This window comes from Solanum pennellii, chromosome 10 (genome assembly GCF_001406875.1).
Source record: "Solanum pennellii chromosome 10, SPENNV200".
Lineage (NCBI taxonomy): Eukaryota > Viridiplantae > Streptophyta > Magnoliopsida > Solanales > Solanaceae > Solanum > Solanum pennellii.
Window position 1 is genome coordinate 49,228,751 of NC_028646.1, and position 22,081 is coordinate 49,250,831.

At 34.3% G+C, this 22,081-nt stretch overlaps 1 pseudogene; it reads right to left on the reverse strand.

Annotated features, from left to right (window-relative positions):
- Window positions 1-2,157: 2,157 nt before the first annotated feature.
- LOC114074253 lies at window positions 2,158-6,471 on the reverse strand (annotated as a pseudogene).
- Between the last annotated feature and the right edge of the window lie 15,610 nt (window positions 6,472-22,081).

A 22,081-nucleotide genomic window follows, 5' to 3' on the forward strand; every position in this document is an offset into this window, starting at 1 on the left:
CAACGTTCATTGGTAGTTTTGTACAATTCATTATGAAAGTTATAACTACTTATACAATGCTATTACGTTCATAAGTTTATGTGGATAGGGTATGTTGGGACTTGTCCCATTGATTGGCATACCCTATGTTATGAGTTCATTGATGTAGATGTTGGTATCACTTTACATGATTTTGAAATAGTATGATTGGACATAGTTTTACTAGCCAATTTGTTGACATAAATCACAATTTCACCAGTTACTTGTCATAACATTATCACAAGCCATGCCAATTACTTCATAAATACATTATAATAATCAATCATGTTAAACAACCCAACTTTAAATCTTTGATTAGCCTATGAAAAAATTCAATGAATAACCTATAACAATTTCATCTTCTAGAACAAAAGTAGGCATTACAACATTCAACATCTCATTTAGTAATACCCTAAGTTTCCAGATCTAACATGTAAGTTTCATTCAACATATAAATCACTAAAACATACACATAATGATCAGTTAGAACCACATACAATCAATATGCTCTAGTTTCGGTATTCTTGACTTCAAAACGTTTGAAAAGCCTCTTGGATAAAGGAATCCAGGAGAGAAAACCCATACCTTACTATAGAATTAAATCTATGAAGATCACCTTTCAATTCGCACGAAAACCTTGAAGAACTTGCTTGAAATCGCCTAGGGTTTCTTTACGTTTTCACTTGTTTTTAGTTATAGCATTTTTGATGAATAACATGAGTCTAAGTATTTAAAAAGAAATTAATGTTAACTAATTCAATATTAGACAATATTAATTAACTAAAATAACTTAATTAGCTAATTACAAAAACACCCGTCCTAAATTGACTAGAAAAAAAAAGAATGCTTAACTTAACCGAAATCTGGAAATTGCTGAGTGGTTTCGGTTTTGTCCATATAAATTAATTAATTAAGTTTTTTATTTAATTAATTAAGTATCCTAAGGTAATTACTAAAGTACCCCAAAGTTTTTAAGACCATAACAATTAATATGGACCATCCTAGGTTAGATACTAGGTTGTCTCTTAGTTAGTTACGCAATTTTATGTCAGCCGACTAGGTCTTAGGTTGTCGGGTCCCTTAGTTAGTTATTTATTGTTTGTCCTAGGTTAGTTAGTTAGTTAGGTCAGTTATTAGGGTCTAGGACCGCTTATGGAGCTTATTCCTATATGGCTGGACCCTGACGTGCGCATGTCCCCAACCTCTCTAACCGAATCGTTTAGAGTGGTCCCTTGGCCAATTGCACGTGTGTTTGCCTTGTGCTTGCACATGTGCTACGTGTACTTTCATAACTAACTATTCTGGAAGGTTCATTTGGAATGTTTGCTGCGTGTACTTTCATAACTAACTATTCTATAAGGTTCATTTGAATGTTTACTTATTGTCCCAAGGAACTCAGTATGTCCTTGGGATTGCGTAATATACATGATCATTTTAAATGGTTATGTGCTATGATACCTAGGATTGACGCTTGGATACCTAGTATTAGCTTAGTGTCTTCATTGAAGGCACAATTCATAAACAAGCTTGGGTTATATTTTAAGTACTTGTGTAAACATAAAAATTGGCTAACATCCTTAAGCCAATATTCTATAATATGTCCAATGTTTCTCAATATTGGGCATTGAGAATCCTATTTACCCCAATACGCATTCTTAAAAACCTACTAGGCTCTTCACTTGACATGTACATTTTCTGGAATGTAAGAAAATGTAATGACTAAACTAAAACATTAATTAAAAGAGTATGAAAACATAAATCATAAGGTAAACACGGTTATTGAAACTAACATATTTAAACATTCATAAGACTCTTCAAGAAGTATCCTTAGTTCATTATTGTGGGAGATTTACTTTTAATTGAAATGTCAGACCATGTGAGCTATTAACACTGAAAATAGGTGTCCTACTTTCAAAGGTAAAACCATGAACTTCTAGCTATTGTGGATCAACTAGATAATGTCTATCTAAGACAATCATCTTATGTAGCACGTAGGTATGTGGTATAGAGATTTCTACTAGAAACTTGTTCTCTACTAATTTAACATCCTGTATACAAAAATATACCGCAGTGCAGATTTTGAGATGTTGCAGGTGCGAATCACGGCCGCCACCCAAGGACCATAGAATGACACACGGTCTATGCTGGTGTCCGTGGTTTGCATCCGCAAATCTTCCCTAGAAGCCCTAGGTTAAATTGGCTAAGCATCTCTTCCCGTGAAAAGTTATTTGTACATCAAACCAATTCAGGGTACAAGAACTTTTTTTCATGTGCTTCTTTCAAATCCTTAAGTCAGGGAACCATCAATAATATATCTTCATATTCTCTCACCTTCCTCTTTATCCAAAATTCAAATAATATAAAAATAGATACAGCTATCGAAACACAACTAGAAGAAATCAATCTAATCACTTATCTTGACTTATTTTTGCTTAAAGTATCCTCTGGCACAGGGCTTGGTAGGGGTACATATGGATGTTTTATGTTGTCATTATATTTGAAAGAAGAAGTAAAATTCCAAGAATATATGATATGTATTTCAATGAAGTTTCTTGTTGCACCTGTGAAGCCAAAAATGACCCATTATGGCAAATATTCTCTCAGATCAATATTGTAAGATAGGTTCTGCAGGACGGTGACTGTAGTATTCCCTTATTTTTTGAAACCAGTGAAGACAACACTAATATTTTTTGCGATTGAATTATAAGTAATCCAGGCATTAGTTTCCGTACCTTTGGGAATTCTACTAAACCAGTTCACAGTAGCATAGGATTGCATGGAGTTGACATCAATACCTACATGATCACCCCGTGTATCATACTAGTTAGTATAGATGTCGAACTCAACTACAACAAAATGGTGATTTCTCAGTGAATATTGTTGATTAGCACTTTAAAGCCAAGTTCCTCTACTGCGGCAAAGAGTTTATCAGGAATTACTGAACCTTCAGCAGCGAGGAAAAAGGTAAGACCATCAACACACTTATTTCTTCCCTGTGAATTGATTCCAAAGGAGAAATGCGTTGAGCAATATGTGCAATTTCAAGAGGTGTTGTCATAACGATAGAGTGTTTTAGAATATTTAGCTCGGCCTATGCTGAGGTTTAAACCGATTTTGGTGAATTAAATTACACTGCTTTCTGAATAAGCATCTGCTTCATATGTTATATTATGATCATTGGGATTAAAACTATCAAAATTGAAGGAGAGTGAAGTGACAAAGGGGATTATCAAAACAAAGTATGATAAAGATGCAAAAACAGCCATAGTTAAGCAAATGTATGTTGCTACACTAGTCCAAATAATAAAGTAATGTTTTTATATTTTCAAGTGGCAAAAAAGTCCTTCTATTTTCTATATTCTTATTTTTGAGGAAGCAATGAATATACTTAATTTCCTCCTATCACATCTGTGCAAGACAAATCAATTCTTTCCTTGCTGGGCTGATATTCATTTCTTGATTTGATTTCTCATAAATGCGATCCTAAAATGCTGGACGTGATTGCTTCTTTAAGTTGTCCCTTGACTTAAGCTTAGTGTCCTTCTCGGTTAATTTGAAGGATTCTCTTCCTTACGTGTCTCTCTCTGATTATTTGCAAGTGACAATATTTGATCTGATTAACCAAAATTTTGCTTCCCTTTCTTAGCTGGATTTTGCCCGTAGTTAGTCTTGATTTCGGCAATCAACTGAACTCCATCATTTCGGGAATATGTTCTTTGTTTATAGCTCGTTCCTTTCCTGCATAAACTGACTGGTTAGTGTATGCATTTGTCATTATTGAAATGTTTGATTATAAGAGGTTAACAATGTGATTTGAGCAGCCTGAATCAACAATCCAATCAACAAGTCAATTGGATTGGATATTAAAGTTGTGAAGGCTAGATCCTCGTCTTTGATAGTGAAGAAAGCTTCAGCATCCCATTCCTCATCAACCTTGGTAATGGAAGCATTACATGTCCACAATTTTTTCCCTTGACCTGCAACCTTTCACCATATGTCCCTTCTTGTCACAATTGTAGCACTTCCCTTCAAACTTTTTTTCCACAGTGATTCTTCAAACCACCCCTTCCACGAGTTCTCCCTTTACCTTGGCTACCTTCCATCTCATCATAGTTCTTTAGATACACTGGCATGCGGCATGAAATTTCAGCTCCTTTATTGACATAGAGTGAAGCTTCATCATAAGTGAAGCTTCTCCCATTTTCTTGGCCAAAGATTCCCGTCCAACTAGAATATTCTTGAATTCTACAAGTGAAGGTTTAATTTTCCATCCTTGTGTAGCAGCAATGAAGATATTCATGCTTTAGAGCATGATGATGATTCACTTCATCCTCGTCCCTCAAAGTGGAGCTTGTGGATCTAACTGTGAAATCTCTCTACATAACATCTTTACCTTATGAGAGTATTGTGTAATTTTCATGTTCCATTGTGATAACAAAATTAATTAACTCTTTAAGAGTTGGAGGCTCGTGTCATTTTTTCTATTAAATAACCTGGTGAATGTATCCCAATTCTGCTTTGGGGTAGTGGCATCTTATTTGTGCTCAAGCACATCCTGTTCTTCAGTCGTTGCTTTCAAGACGAATATAACCTTTCTTGGTTTTATCTTCCACTTTCGTAATGTGGTATTTGCATCTTCTACTTCTAGTTGTGTCACCTCAGTGCCATTGACAATCTCCCACAATTAATATTTCCCTTGCATATAAGACAACATACAAGTCAATCATGTAAGGTAGTTGATGTTGTTGAGCTTTTTCATTCCGCCACCAGCCTGTAGGGCCGTCATATCATCGACATCATCTCAATAGAAAGAAAAACTACAGTAAGTGATTTTCATAGAATAACCTCGTGCTGATACCAAATGAAGAGCTGAACAAAATAATAAGTTTAATACAAAGTATAGTAGCGGAAGAGTAAGATAAGCAGTGTGCAGAGAAAATGATAGATATATTTTATTCCATCGGTTAATGGTCCGTTAAATACTTACAAAAACTATCAGCGACACAAAAATAAGAAAACTATTACGTACTCAAGAAATATCAACCTAACAACTTAAAGCTAAAAAATAGTTGTACCACACACTGGGTCAAATTAAAAACCAAGACTGATGTTATAGATATTTAACAAGAACTTCTTTCAAATTCATTTTTCATGGACAATCAATAATATCAAAGATAGTGCTATCGAAACACAACCACCAGAAAAAACAATCCAATCACTAGTCCTAACTTATTTTTGCATGAAGTATCCTCTGGCATAGGGCTTGGTTGGGGTACATCTGGATCAGTTATGTTTCCATTATATTTGAAAGAAGAAGTAAAATTCCAAAAATATATAGTATTTATTGCAGTGAAGTTTCCTGTTGCACCTGAGAAGCCAAAAGTTACCCATTCGGGCAAATATTCCCTCAGATCAAATTAAAAACCAAGACTGATGTTGTATAATTTTAACAAGAACTTCTTTCAAATTCATTGTTCATGGAACCATCATTAGTATCATCCTCTTCATCTTCTCTGGCCTTTTTCTTTCTCTAAAATGCAATCAATATTAAAACAGATACTGCTATTGAAAGAAAACCAGCAGAAAACAATCCAATCACTTGTCCTGACTTAATTTTGCTTGAAGTATTCTCTGGCACAAGGCTTGGTAGGGGTATATCTGAATCACTTATGTTGCCATTATAGTTTAAATAAGAAGTAAAATTCCAAGAATATATGGTATGTATTGCAGAGAAGGTTCCTATTGCACCTGAGAAGCCAACAGTGACCCACTCTGGAAAATATTTCTTCATACCAAGATTGTAAGATAGGTTCTGCAGGATGGTGACTATGGTATTCCCTTGTAGTTTGAAACCAGTAAAGACAACACTATGATTTTTTGAGATTGAATTATAAGTTATCCAGGCATAAGTTCTCGTACCATTGGGAGTGCCACTAAACCAGGTCACATTAGCAACAGATTGCATGGAGTTGATAGCGATACCCACATGATCATCCCGATGATCTTAAGAGTTCCAAAAGATGTCAAATTCGACTGCAACAAAAGGTGGTTTTTCGATGAATATTGTTGATCAATAGTTGCAACGCCAAGTCCCTCTCATGAAGCAAAGTGTGTATCAGAAATTACTGAACCTGCCGGGGCGAGGAAAAGGGTAAGAACATAAGCATATAAGTTTCTTCCCTGAGAATTGATTCTGAAGGAGATATGCATTGGTAAATCAGAGACACTCCCAGAGGCCTTGTCCCAAAGATAGAGTGTTTTAAAATATGTAGCTCGGCCTATGCTGAACTCTGAATCATTTTTGGTGAGCTAAATTACACCATTTTCTTAATAAGCATCCGCTTCATATATGATATTCTCATAATTGGGATTGAAACTATCAAAATGGAAGGAGAGTGAAGTGACAAAGGGGATTGTCAAAACAAAGTATTATAAAAATGCAAAAACAGCCATAGTTAGGCAAATGTTGCTACACTAGTTAAAATAATAAACTAATGTTTTATATTTTCAAGTGGCTAAAAAGTCGTTATATTTTATATATCCTTATTTTCGAGGAAGCAAGATGTACAATTTATTTCCTCTCCTTCTCTCACGCTAAGTAATTGACTCACCTAGTCCCTTTACTCCAAATTTTTCTTTTTCAGAAATAAAGTATCATGGAAAGGGCTAATTAATGGACCCACCTAGTCTGTTTATTCCATCAAAAAATTGATTGATCATCTCACCGTTTGGTTAAACCTTGTTTCAATAATATTTTCTAGGACACTTAAATATAAATTTTAATAAATTGATGAAGTTACTTCTATTCTTTTGGTTATATAATATACTAGGAAACATTGCCGTGCTTCCTGCGAGTATTAAAATATGTGTGTTAGAATTAATTTTCTTTTCGATTAATTATATCTCCACTATATCATATTGTTTGATTTTATCATTATTTCTTAATTTTATTGTAGGGAGAAAGGAAAAAAAATATCGCTCAATTTTGTTTAATAATTGGTTTTTCCTTCAAGTATATTATCCGGTCATTCACACCGGCCGACATCTTTTAACTTGTGATATGTACTCTTCAATTGGATAAAAGAACTTAAATCAAATCAAATTACTCATTTTAAAAAAGATACTCCCTCTGTCCCTATTTACTTGTTCATATTTCCTCTTATATTTGTCTCTATTTACTTGTCCATTTTAACAAATCAAGAAAGGACAATAATATTTTTCCTAATATACCCTTATTTAATTCTTGAAACATTCTAGTACTACTAAGTTGTAATCATGTTTTTTGGAACCAGAAAATGCATTTATTAAACTTGGGGAGTTACATAATTTTTTAAGTTAAAAGGGTAACATTGTAACTAAACTATGATAATCATTGGTGTCTTCATATGTGTGTCACTTCTAAAGTGGACAACTAAATAGGGACAGAGGGAGTATGATTCATCATCCAATCTTTACTGATGTCCAACCTCTGACTATCTAAACTCAAACAAATAAAACTCATGCTCAATTCATCTACGTTTATCTTGCAATGAGTAGTAATTATAGCCATGAATGGTCTCAAACAATGCAAATTCATTATATTTTAGTATTTAAATAAAAGAAAATGATGAATGTAATTAATGGAGCATGTAAGTATTCTTTTATTCTCCATTAAAATGGAATATGAAAGGATGTGCTATTTCATTATGTGTAATATTAAAAGGTAATAGGCTAATTTATTAGACTAGAAGTAATACCAAATACATTACTACTGTTTTAAAATTGAGGATTAAGTATAAAAAAAAGGTAAAATAAAGTGTGTCATATGGTGATTTGTGACTACTTATTAACAAATCATACAAACGTCAATATTCATTTTTCTTTAAACCTTTTCTTATCATCTTTTATTCCAATAAAAAATATCAAAATGAAGAAAACAATCAAATAAAGAAGAAAAGAAAAAAAGGTAATATAAGATTGATAATTAATATTATACCAATTTTTTTAGAAAGAAATCAACTCTAACAAAAAAGAAACTTCCTATAGTTCTTTCAATATCCTAATAATGTCATTTTTTTTCTATTGGACAACTTTTATTGTTAATTTAATTAATTTTACTTTGAAATATAGAAATAACATAAAATAAATAAATAATGAAAAATATATGGTAATTTATAGATATGAGCTACAATCCACTTTTTTTTCTTTCTAAAATCTCTTTTTCGTATTTATTTGTTGCTATGAATTGTCAGAAACCTTTGACGAATTTATCACAATCGATAATTGCCTTTTCAATTTCCATCCCTCCATATTCTAAAATTAATCATCATTTTTAATTTTTTCATTCTTATCTTTTCATTAATGTAAAATGTCATTTAAATTGTTTATTATTAAATTCAATAATCAACGTCATTTTTAATTGATGATATTAATGCATATCTAGATTTTGTAAGAAATATTTTTCTTATCAAATATGAAAATCCTTTTACCTTTAATTATGATTATAATATTTTCTTTAAAATATAAATAAGACATATAACTATTATCTAAATATATACTTGACGAAATAGAGAGAAATGATAACAAATTGGGAAATTAGAACCCGGTCAAATATATTTACTCGATAATCAATATTTTTAGAAAAGAAATGTCAAAAGTTGACCTAATAAACAAACAAATAGAACAAAAAAAAACACATAAGAGAAAGGGAAGAAATAGGACATACTAAGGAGGTCACAATTTATTTTGTATGTTAATGACTAATCAAGGTTGTAAAGGTAATGAAGATGTTTGAATACCATTTTTTAAAATGACGGACATTACAATATCGACAATTTAGTAATCAGCTACCTTTACAATACTAGTATTTTGTAAAGGGGAAAAACTATCTACACAATAAATTAACATATGTTTCACAATAAAATTAAAATGTTACATTCATACGGTGGTAAACCCTTCTTAAAAAACATGAAAAGATTAGATGTATTGGAGGAGAATGTTACTCTCTTAATTAAACATCTCGTCAAATCTTGAGTACGAAAAAACTCCTTAGTAGGAAATGCTCCTTCCATACGGAGCCTTGCTTGTTGTGACTTTATATATAATCAGACTGCAATGTAGACACCAAATGTAATGTAGAAATCCAAAAAGTATATAAATTATAAGAACAATATGTAACTTTGCATGACAACCAAAGTTGATGTTGTTCTCACCTTCACAATATTCCATTATAATTGATATAATTTCCATAGGAAGATCTTGTCAAATCATTTTGAACTTCCTGCAAAATTAGACAGATATAAAGTTAGACATCTTTTTCATTAACTATTAAAATAGTATCATCACATCAAATCCAAGAACATTATAAAGAGAATGAAAAGAAAAATGAGAAATTACAATATAAAATTAGACATCTTTTCTATTAACTATTAAAATAGTATTAGCAAATCATCAAATCAAATCCAAATAAAATTATAAAGAGAATGAAAAGATTAATGGAAAATTAAATAATAAAGTGCCAATTTATAGGACTTTAATATTTTGAAGGTTGAAAAGCGTTAATTCATAATTTAAAACTATAAGTGTTGTCACCAGTTATTGTAAGCTTAATTTAAGGAAACAAATTAGAGCTATTAATCAAAATTAAAAATTAGAAATTTACACGTTCTATTTCTCAAAATTTAAATTAATTAAAACACATTATTTAAGGAAATGGTTAAGAGCTACTGATACGTTCTCTTTCTCAAGATTTAAATTAATTAAAATTCATTAACTATTATAGCCTTAAATTGATAAAATTAAACAATATCTAATTAAAATCATTTTACATCTGAAAAAGGAAAAAGAATCCTCCAAAATCTAAGAAAACAAATAAATAGGATTCCTGATCATTGAGGTATGCCAAATCAGCAGCCTGAACAAAAAAAGGAAAAAGAATCCTCCAAAATCTGAGACAATAAACAAATAGGCTTCCTGATCATTGAGATATGCCACATCAACAGGCTGAATATCAAGCTTTATATTAATACATAGATTTATAGACATAAAAAAAATATTTATATTTATTGAATTAAGTGTGTAAACATACAATCTTGCAATTCAGGCACTTAGTTATTTGTCACTAATGATAAATTATATAGAAACTAATTTTAAACTATATTGATAAAACATGTGATGGGAAAACTCAAAAGTCTCCTTTCTTCTAGATTATTATTTCTAAAACTGCCTTCAAGGACTGCTGTTGCTTTGGGTACACCCTGTCGGCAGAAGAATCTAATTTTGTGTAAGAATTTATTATGTTGCTATTAGAGGATGTATAATTTGTTTTTTTTTTAGAGATATGATATAACTATCCCATAGACTATGACAAAATTTTAATGACACACATTAATTAAACTAAGGTCTTATTATACTTTCGGTCCATTTAATAAATAATTCTGCTTACTTTTTGGCTTACCTGGTATCCAAATATCTCACACACGCCTCAACTATGTGGAGTCATGCAGTGTGCCACCACAAAGTGTACAAAATTACAATAAAAATGAGTTCGAGTGGGGTAATAGGACCTTAGCTTAGTTGAAATATGTCTCAGAGATTTCCGTCATAGTACAGGGGATACTTACGCCTTGTCCTTTTGTTATGCTATACTAGATTTGTCAAGTGGCACATGGATAACTATAGATGATAAAATGTATGTGTCCACTAACGATTACATATATATCCATTTGTCTATACTCAGATATTTTGGAAGAATGTGTTACATTAAGAATCAAAGTTACAAGGTGACTTAATGGATTTACACACCATACATGTGGAAAAGAAATGCAAGAAAGCATCTGTGATTTTCTCATCCACGCTTGCCCAAGTCCTTTTTAAAAATATGTCTTTTAATATTGACATTACTATTTCTTAATTGGTCAATGGCTCAATAAATTGATCTTGCTGATTTCTGTTTAGGGCATGTCCATTTCTCTTTCCCACTCAATGATATTCAAAAGTATTCAATTCTTTCGCAACTTGTTTCACACTCTTAAGTTGATATCACACCCCATGCATTGTACCAGTACTATGTATTTTTTTCCAAATCCTTTGTACTGTCCTCTAGAACTTCTCATGCTTTACTAGATTATTTAAAAACTTTAATGGATTATGTCTTCTATCTTCCTCCTGTGTCAAGTAACACATAGAGGTGAGTGATCTGAGCATTCTGGATCAATTATTTGTACTTCCAATGGTTAAATGAATAGTAGCCATCTAGCTTTCTCTAGTGCCCAATCAAACCTACTATATGTGACTCCATACCAATTACCCACAGAATTGTCATGCGTGTATCTATCAAAAAAGAGTCAAAGTCCTTAGTTTTAGTTTTATAGGTTTTAGAACCAACCATCTTATCATCAAATCTATGGATAACCTTATAATCTCTCATAGACAGCTGTTGGGTTTTATTTGCCCTAAATTTCATACCATAAATAGGTTTTCCTTTTAGGAAAAGGTTTTGGATTGACTAATCATTTTCTTGTAGGAAAAGGTTTAGGACTCTATAAATAGAGGAATGTTCCTTCTAACTTAATCAGCATTCACAATGTAGTCTTAAGGGTTTTGAGAGTTTTGGTTAGGGGGAGAAATTGTGGGTCACAAGTTTGATACGTTATCACTTGTGTGAACCTCCCATGTATTCCGAGTGAATTGGTTGAGGTTGTTTCTCTCTGTATTTTGTACTCTCATATTTATAGTGGATTTCTCATCTTCTTTGTGGACGTAGGTCGATTGACCGAACCACGTTTAATTTTTGTGTCTTTTGATATATTTCTCGTTGTCTTCTTACTCGTGGTCTTTCGAGGTTTGGATTGCTAGCTTCCGCGTTTACACATGCTTATTTTCGGTCCTAACAAGTGGTATCAGAGCCAGATTCAATGATGGAGTCAGGTTTAATGGTTCGATAATTGATGATTGAACCAGGTTAGAAGGAGGTGTTCATTGACGGGTGTAGTTGTAGTCGCAACCTTTTTGACAGTAATGAAGATTTTTTGGAGAAATTGTTTCAGAGATGTTCTCTGTGTTGAGACATAAATTTTGCACAGGAGATTATGGAGAGGAGAAGCAAGTTGTTGAAGATTAAGTGAAGAAGGTGGACAAATTAATTTTGTCAGAAATTCAGGCCAAGGGGGAGATTTGTTGGGTTTTATTTACCCTAAATTTCTTACCATAAATAGGTTTTCCTTTTAGGAAAAGGTGTTGGATTGACTAATCATTTTCTTGTAGGAAAAGGTTTAGGACTCTATAAATAGAGGAATGTTACTTCTAACTTAATCAGCATTCACAATGTAGTCTTAAGGGTTTCTAGAGTTTTGGTTAGGGGGAGAAATTGTGGGTCACAAGTTTGATACGTTATCACTTGTGTGAACGTCCCATGTATTTCTGAGTGAATTGGTTGAGGTTGTTTCTCTCTGAATTTTGTACTCTCATATTTATAGTGGATTGCTCATCTCCTTTGTGGACGTAGGTGGATTGACCGAACCACGTTTAATTTTTGTGTCTTCTGATATATTTCTCGTTGTCTTCTTACTCGTGGTCCTTCGAGGTTTGCATTGCTAGCTTCTGCGTTTAGACCTGCTTATTTTCGGTCCTAACAACAGCCATGGCTCATGATGTCCTAGATCAATATTCCCCAGCTTTCTCCATAGTCTCCTTATATCCTCAATTATATGCAAACCATATACTACATAAAAGAAAAACTTGAAATTCAGCGATTTTATTCTCATATCCGAGTGGATTATTGATCATCAATTTCCACTTGTTCACAATCCATGACTTGATGGTCCCATATTATGACGATACAAGGTAGACCATAGGTGTAACATGGCGTATAAGACCCCAAAAAGCCTCATACATTCCACTGAGCACTCTTCGTACACGAAAATAGGAATTATAAGAGATTTGAAAGAGTAAATCAAATCATAGAGTTTGATAAGACGAAATTGAAAATTAACAAAGTCTCAAATCCATCTATTACAAAGAAATGCTTGGGAAGTAACTCCTACATCAAATCCAAAACTGAAAATTAAAGATGAATGAATGAAAGCTTGGTCCTCAGAAAATGAGGAATCTCTAATCTTCAAATCTCTAATAAAGATCCCTAGCTGTGGGAGTGCGAACCTGGAGCGCCTGACCCTACATTTGGATCATAAATGTAGGGAAGAGTATGCATTAGTACTAAGATGCAGTAGGTATGAAAGACATGAAAAAAACATTTAAAAGCATTCTAAAAATGGACATTTTCATGAAATACAATGACCAAACTAAAACATGAATTAATAGAGTGAGAAAACATAAATAATACGTTAAACATGGTCATAGCAAATAACATATTTAAACTTTCATAAGACACATCAAGTAGTAACTTTAGTTCATTATTATGGGAGATTTACCTTTAGATAACATGTGAGACTATGTGACCTATAAACATGGATTTCGGTTTCTACCCCACACCAAAAAGATGTGTCCTACTTTCCAAGGTAAGACCATGATCTTCTAGCTATTTTAGATGTAACACTCCGAAGGTCTAAGATGTGTTCTAGAGCCTAACATGAGTGTCTAAAGTTTGTTTCACTGTACTATGGCCTAAAATGATGAATACAAAACATTTAGAATTCTTTGTAGTTAAAACGTCAAGGACCGTCTACAACGTTCGGTGAACTTACTACTTAGGCTAGTGGGGTGTCTTGATGGGTTGAAAAAAGTGTATAATGGTTTTTTATTTATCTAGCATAGATGATGAGGGTATATATATATAAGTTTCAAAGTAGGTCTTAAGAATTCTAGGCCAAGTGAGGAGTGCCAACCTTCAAGGGCAAGCCAAAGACAAGAGGCCAAGGCTGCCCAAGAAGGGAGGCTACTACCTCACTCTTCACGAGCATGACCACGGCTCATGGTCAGGACCACGGACAAGGTGGGGAGCTCGTGAAGGGGCCTTAGTCATGGGGGAAGATGCCAAGGTATCCTACCTACTGTCCAAGACACCACAAGCCACTCCACGACTCGTGGTGAACTTGACGGAGGGCAAGGGCCGCCAAGAAAAGGCCTTAGCCAAAAAGGAGGTGAGTTGGTTTGAGATGGTGAGCTACTACCTAAGATCACCACGAGCCACTTGACGGGCCTTGGTGCATATTCATAGAAGGAGCAAGTTCTCAGTATTCCTTCTTTGGTGGGAGAAATGGAGAGGGGCTCCTTTGGGGGAGCTACTGCCTTACCACTCCACAACCACCACCATGGTCCGTTGAGCACTTCACGGACCGTGAAGTGGGACGTGGTGATTGGGGGGGGGGGAGATCACAGTGAAGTCAAGTTGAACTTCACTTTTGGAAGTCAAACATAATGAGGGTTAGTTTGGGTATTTCGGGGGTGGACTATATATTGACGTTAGGTCAATTTGCATTCATTTCCACTCCAAAAACACAAACTCAACTTGAAACCCAAATTGCTCTCACTTCTCTATACTTTCTCTCTCTTTATTCAACCTCCATTGAAGAACAAGAAGCTTGAGGAAGAAGACAAAGTCTCCAAGATTTTCACTCAATTTTTTGGGATAAAGCTTCATTAAGGGTATGGGTTTTTTACTCTTGGGATTCCTTTCCCCAAAAGGTTCTCAAAGTTGAATTTCAATTGCCCAAATTCTTAGGGCTTTTCTCTACAAATGATTTTTCTAAAGTCGAAATTGATGATTGATTATGTTGAATTATGATTGCCTATGACTAATCTTATGTAGATTATTGTGTAATTGATGCTAATTGTGGGAATTTTGTACAAATCATATCCTTTCCCCAATTTCTCCAAGTCCTTGTTCTTATGTGTTAATTGAAGGGGGATTATGAATATGTTTATTGTTGTTACTATCTTATTCAGTCTATGGGATGCCTAGGGACTTGTAAGGTTGAGATTAGACCTAGTTCTTGAAGAATTCATGATGAATACTTCTCCCTCAAACCCTAGGTTATGAATTCAAGTTGATTGGTATGGTGATGATATAATTGGCTTAATAGTGTTAGATTACTATTGTATAATGTTGCTACACTTATTTTTGATTGGAATTGATTGGTTGATGGTAAAGCCATGGATTATGGCTTATGAAGGAGATCAGGTAAGCCTTGTGATCTCAATTATTTTCTTCGATTATGATTACTTGTGATTAAGTTATGATGTTGCATTGAAGTATATATTATATCAAGATTGATAGGGTTGGTATGATGTTCAATTGAAATGTCTTGAATATGGTTTGTGAGATGTTATATAAGATGTAAATGCTATAAGGATGGTGATAACTTAACAATATGTCTTATCATGATGTGATAAGTAAATGTGCTAACCTCACATGTATGAATTATAATGAAAGGAAAATACTCATGTAATTTTTATTGTGCTGTGATGGTGATAATTGTATATGGAATAGAGCCTATGACCTAAACTAAGTGTTGATAATAATGGATGAGTTAAAGACATTTCAAAAGGAACATTAGCTTAGTACCGAGAGAACATGACAGTGTGAGGTGTTGACTTTCCATTGAGGAAGATTCACCCTATATATAGTTCCTTATTAGGTGTTGACTCCCTATGAGGGATACTCACCCTATGGATTCTCATGACATAAGGATCCAATGCTAAATGGCGTGTAGAGAGTTCATACATATCTCCTAGTTCCTTAACTATGTTTCCCCCATAGGAACACTAGATAGTGGATCTACCTAAAAAACTACATTTATGTTTGGTTCTATTTTGTCCGGTGGACCACCTTCCATTGGTGTAAGATTTTACAACACCGAATTCCACACCTAGATCTTTTGGTCTATACAAGTTAAGGAAAGTGTTCACAAAAGTTAAAATGAAGTTATGAATGAACTCTAACTAGGATGACCTAAGAGTTTAGCTTAGTCTAGGTGAGGGTATGGGACACTACCTATACATTGCACAAGTTAGCCTTGAGGGGAGTCTTAGGAGGATGTTCTTATGTATGAATATGCTTATAAATATAAATGGTATGTATATGATGATCTTACATGTTGATGGCACCATATGATGTTGAATTCACTTATAAATATATGTTTGGTCTCTATAGCTTAAGTATGATGTTATGTACTCTTCATAATATGATATCTTAAGTTGGACATTGGTTATACTTGTTGTTGGGTTTACTTGATTAAGTAAGGTTATGGAGCTTTGCTTAGTCATTTCACTAGAGGACTCAATAAGGGCTCATGAGTAATTGTCGTGCTTTGGTTATAATGTGATGAACTCTTATACATGCTTGTTGATGTTATAACTTGATGATAGAGTTGTCTTGATTATGTGCTCAAGTATGGAGGTGTGCATGTGTGGCTTGATTAGACTTAAGTTTATTGGTCCTGGAATGTGCATAAGACTTTTCAAAGTAAAATATCATGCTTTAATGAAATGTACCTTTTACCATGATTTCTATGATGTGTGTGTCCATATGGTCTCATACTTAGTACATGTGATGTGCTAACCCCATTTTCTCCCTTTTCCCTAACATTCTAGGTTTCGGTCGTTGAAGGGCTTTTGAGACGCCTTTGAAGGAACACTTGCAATTCTCACTCTCCAAGTTGGGTTGGTCTTCACTTTAACCTATGAATGTAATGCTGTATTCTAAGAGGCTACTCTTAGTCCTCTCCGAATACGACGCCGCCGGTTACGTCTAGGGGGTGCTCCTCGGATGTGACATTAGATTAACTAGCTAATGACGAAAATGGGTATGAAGTAAAAAGATTGCTACTAGAAACCTGACCTCTACTAACGAGAGAGCTTTCATTTAAATATCCTCTCAATGCTAAGCGTATATCCCACATAAAATTCATTTTCTTAACTAATCCTTATTATCCATGGATGGCACGTCATATTTCCAAACGAAGCTAAGTCATATGCCATCCATGTAAAGGTACATTTGAGCAACCACTCTGAGCTAGTTTTCATTAGAATAGCTCCTTATCATTGATTCAATTTAGGTGATAAAACCATTCAACCAAAGTATTTCTTCTGCGATAATTTCTTTTACATAAATTAACAAAAACAACAACAACATATATGATTTACTCTCAAAGCAACTTACATAATAATTCATCAATTTCATAAGAACATGTATAATTCCATAATTCTTCATTATAGTTCAAAGCCCACTGTTAATAATCATAATCTTGAAAACATGGGTTAGGCGTGGAGTCATGCGGATTCATCTTTAAAACATGGAATTATCTCAATTTATTCATAAAAGTTCATAAATAAATCAAATGAATCAACATTTAAAGGAACCTATGGCATATATGAAACTCGTAACCCAATTGAGAATTTCTAGCTTTATAAATTGGAGGATTTCGGAACTCCATGGAGGAAAGGACTCCATAGATGAAGACTATAATACCTTAATACCAAAAATGTGTCTTTAATGGTAGGAATGAGAGACGGGACTTGAAAGCCAAGGTTAACTCGTTCTTCTTCAAGTTTTTTAGAGACAAATACTTTTGGAAATGAAGACATGTTTTTCTTTTTGGAAAATAGGGAGAATGAGTTGAATTGGCTGATTTGGGGGGTGGGGGTTAAAAACCTTCCTATAGGGACTTGGTTTAAGGGAAAAACGGCATAGTATTGGGTTAAAAAAACTAGAAAAAGACTCAAAAGACCTTGACATAAAACTAACGCTACCGTCTTCGTGGTGTCCTTCACGGCCCGTCAAGGACCCCATGAGTCGTTATGGCAGTTGTGGTCCTTGACTAGTTGCTAGGGCAAGACCCCTTGCTAGTGGGTCACTTTGACGATGAACAACACGGTCCATCATCCTCGCCACAGGCCCTCAATGACTTAGTTAGAAGAAATCATGCAAGGTAGGTCTGTGAGACTTACCACTAGGCCTCTTTTCTAGGCTTTCTTGAAGGGTTCCATGGTCCAGTTCTGGCTTGTGAGTTACCCCACTAGACTTCTTTTCTAGGATTTCTTGAATTCGAGGTGTTACAATATCTCCCCCTGGGAACATTCATCCTCGAATGAGGTTTAAGATATAATAAGGAGGGTAGGAATTTAATCTAACAGGACAACATGCATGAAATTACATAGTGCACATATCCTAGGAGGAAACATCAAATCCAAGCTAAACAATTTCAATATATCATTTCATGAAGCCTATATGCAATTCAGACTCATATGCACATAGACATGAAGAAATAGAACAAGTTAGCTAATTTTCTCAAAATTAAAGTTTTTCATGAATCATGAATAAATGAGAAACTCATGGAAATATCTATGACACATGACACCAAAAGAGTAAACCATGAGTACTAAATACCTCAACCTAGAAAAACATTAGAATGAAAGAGATGAGGATAACAAGATATCTTATCAGCCTGAACCTCCCAAGTAGCACCCTCAACTAACTTATTCCTCCAACAACTTGCACGGAAGCAACTTTTTTGTTACTCAACTTCTCGAGTTGCCGGTCTAAAATCTCAATTGAAACTGTCTCATGACAAAGATTTTCCTTGCCCCCTAAGGGATCTATATATGTCGAATTTCCAGCACATTTCTTCAGCAAGGATACAAGGAAAGCTGGATGCACTAATGCAAAATATTAGGTAAATCAAGATCATAAGCAACTTTACCAATACGTGTCGAAATCTGTTATGGGCTCACATATCAGGGACTAAGTTTCCGTTTTTTCTCTTATCTCATCACACTCTTCATAGGTGAAATTTTTTAGTAGACCCAAATATTTACCTCAAACTCAAGATTTGTTCTTCTAACATCGGCACATGACTTTTGTCTACTTTGAACCATTTTCAACCTTTTCTCTAATAAGTTGAACTTTCTTCATAGCCTAATGAACAAACTTAAGATATATCAAAGCAACTTCACCCACATCAAACCATCCTATAAGATCTACACCGCTTATAGGAGTGACGCCGATTTAAAAGGCGGAATTGGCCGCTTATCAACTTAAGGGTCTTTCTCAAGTTTGGTTGAAACAATAGAAAAAAAGGTGGTAGAGAGGGTCCTCTTCATTGGGAGAAATTTAAGGTTCCTTTTTTGATAGGATCATTCCCCTTGAGATGAGGGAGGCAAGGGTGCTTGAGATTATTAACCTTCGTCAAGGGGATATGAGTGTGAAGGAGTATGCTTTGAAATTTACATGTTATCTTTATTGGCTCTAACTATGGTTGTCGATCTAAGGGAAAGGATTAGTATTATGTTTTAGGTTCTTCCAACTTATTTGGTGAAAGACTGCATAACTGCCATGATTATTAAGGAGATGAATATGTCCCTTTTTATGGTTCATGCATAACAAATAGAAGAAGAAAAACTTAAGGGGAAAATCAGGGATCCAAAGAGAAAAAGTGGATGACAATGAGTTCTCACATTTAAGGGGTAATGGTAGTAGTGAGCAAATATAACTCGGTGTTGGGAGTGCAGGATAAGACGTAAAGGCGAGTGACTATCCGGTTCAAATTCATGATTTGATCTCAGAAAAATGAATTGTAATATAAGAGATTGCCCTTAGGTTGTAAGAAGTTAGGTAGATAATCATCGATGGGATAAACACTACCCTTCCTCAAGTCCAAGTGGTGGTTAGAAACAAGATAGGTTTTATGCTCTTTAAACTCGACAAATTTGTGAGGCTTCCCAAGATGCGATAATTTGTGAAATATGGTATTTTAGCTTGTGGTTATGCATTGCTTTATAGTGTTTGATTGGGTATGGTAAGACCCTATGTATGGCTTTTCTTATTGGAATAGTCCTTGAAATCCTTGTGGAAACTTCTTAAGTATTTACTTGTGTCAATGGTTTAGTGGTTGTTAAGACTTTCATGTTATGGTTGGGTTGAAGGAGATGGATTTGAAAAGACTAATGGGGTTTGCTGCCAAGGGGGAGATAGTGTGCTTCATGGTTGATGTGACTAGAACTATATTGATTTTGTAATAGTTCTTTATTATGGTGCGTGTGTGTGTGAAAGTTCCATGGCGATGTTATGTCTTGGTGTCACTATCCTTTTCCTTCTATCTCCGGGTCTATGATGAAGCCTTAGCCATCATTGTTCACTCTTTAGGACTCGTGTTTCTTAGTCATCCTCATGCATGCATGATGAAGTAAAAAAATGATTTTCAAAGATATGATTCAGCTTAATTGATTACTTCACGTTTATGTGCTTTTGAGTATGAGTTGCATATAAACCATATGAAATGATTTTTTGAACATGCTTTATCTTGAAGTTGATGTTTCCTCCTCGAGTACTTGCATTTATATGATTGTATTCATGTTTGGCTATTAGGTTAAAGATGCTAAAATCCTTATTATTTCTTAAATCTCATTTGAAGAAGAATGATCCCAAGGGGAATATAATATAACACTAGAGATTAAAAAAATATAGGAAATTACAACTTTTTCAAAATATGGTGCCAGTACCAGCGGACGCCACCAACGGTCCGTGGTCTGATACACAGAGCGTAGGTAGGCCTGTGGTTGGCAAGTCTAGATTTTCCTAAAAAGTCAAGGTTTAAGCATTTTTCAAATGGTTAATCAGGATTGTCCATTTTCCAATCCACGGCTATTAGGTAGGTCTGGCATGTATTGAATTTTAAGATAAAAGTTGGAAGCCACGGTGGTATGTATGACCCGTAAAAGGACCAAACAGGCTGTACATGGGTTCCGTCTATGGGGGTCCAAAACGGGAAGTCTCTGATCCCACCCACGGCTGACCAGGATGATCCGTGGTCTAACCAATGGACCGTAGGTCCAACCATTAATGAGGTCCGACACTTATTTTAATGGGGCTTTTAGGTATTTTACCAATTGTTTTAACCCTATTTTATGTCGTTTTGCCTTCTACACAAAGCTCTATGTAATATTTTATGCCGCCTATTCACCCGAACTCAATTCATTATCAGAAATTTCCAAAAGTTTATCAAGCTCCTCCTCTCAAATATTTCTCTCTCTAAGGAAGAAGAAGAAGTCAAGTTAGGGTTTCAAGATGAAGTCTTCAATTCTCCATTTCTTGTGGACTTTGAACTACAAGGTATGATAATGTTCACCCATGGAGACCTTTCCTCCATAGGGTTCTTAAATTCTCCAATTTATAAAGTGAGAGATCTCTAATTTAAGTTAGGCTTTCTTCCATGTCATAGTTCTTTTCAATATTAATTTACTTGATTGTTTCATGACTTTTATTCACGAATTTAAGAAACTCGTTGATTTTAAGTTGATTTCCCAGGAACCCATGCCTAACCATGATTTCTAAGTTACGATGACATAATCTAGGTCTTAACCCATGAGAAATGAATTTATAAAAATATGCATGTCTTCTCTATATGAAATAGATATAAATGATGCCCTGACTTTGGAAATATGATGAAATATATGAATTTTTTGAAAATAATGCATGTTTATTAAACTATGCTTGTGATTCAAGTAAACTTATACATGTAGATACTACTATGAATTTTGACCACATGAAATGATTGATATCTAAACTTTCCCTCAATGCTTTTCAAACTCTTTTTCTAAATTAGGTCTTGATTAGTATGGTATACAGATATGTCATTAAAGATGATAGACCGCAAATTTCAAAACTACTTCCATTAGAAGTAGGGAATTTGTAGCATGTAGTGAATGACTATGGGTCTTAAAAGCTATTCTGAAAAGATCATGCATGGTGAAAGGTTTTCGGACGCATGGTCTGAGGATATATACCATGATAACACAAGTAGAGACTACCCGTGTTTCATAAAGTCAATAGTTAAGATTAAGAACTACTTTGTGAATTTATGCTTAGCACAGAGAGGATATTGAGATGGAAGCTCTCCCGTAGTTGAGGTCGGGTTTCTAGTAGAAATATCCTTATCCCACACCTATGTTCTCCCATAGTATGTTGTCTTACATAGACATTATCTAGTGGATCCACCTAAGTTTAATGTTCATTGTCTTACCTTGGCAAGTAGGACACCTATTTTCGGAGTGGTAGACACCGAATTTTATGTTATATGTCACATGTACTCTATGTTGGTTGAGGATACTTCCCACAATAATAAACTAA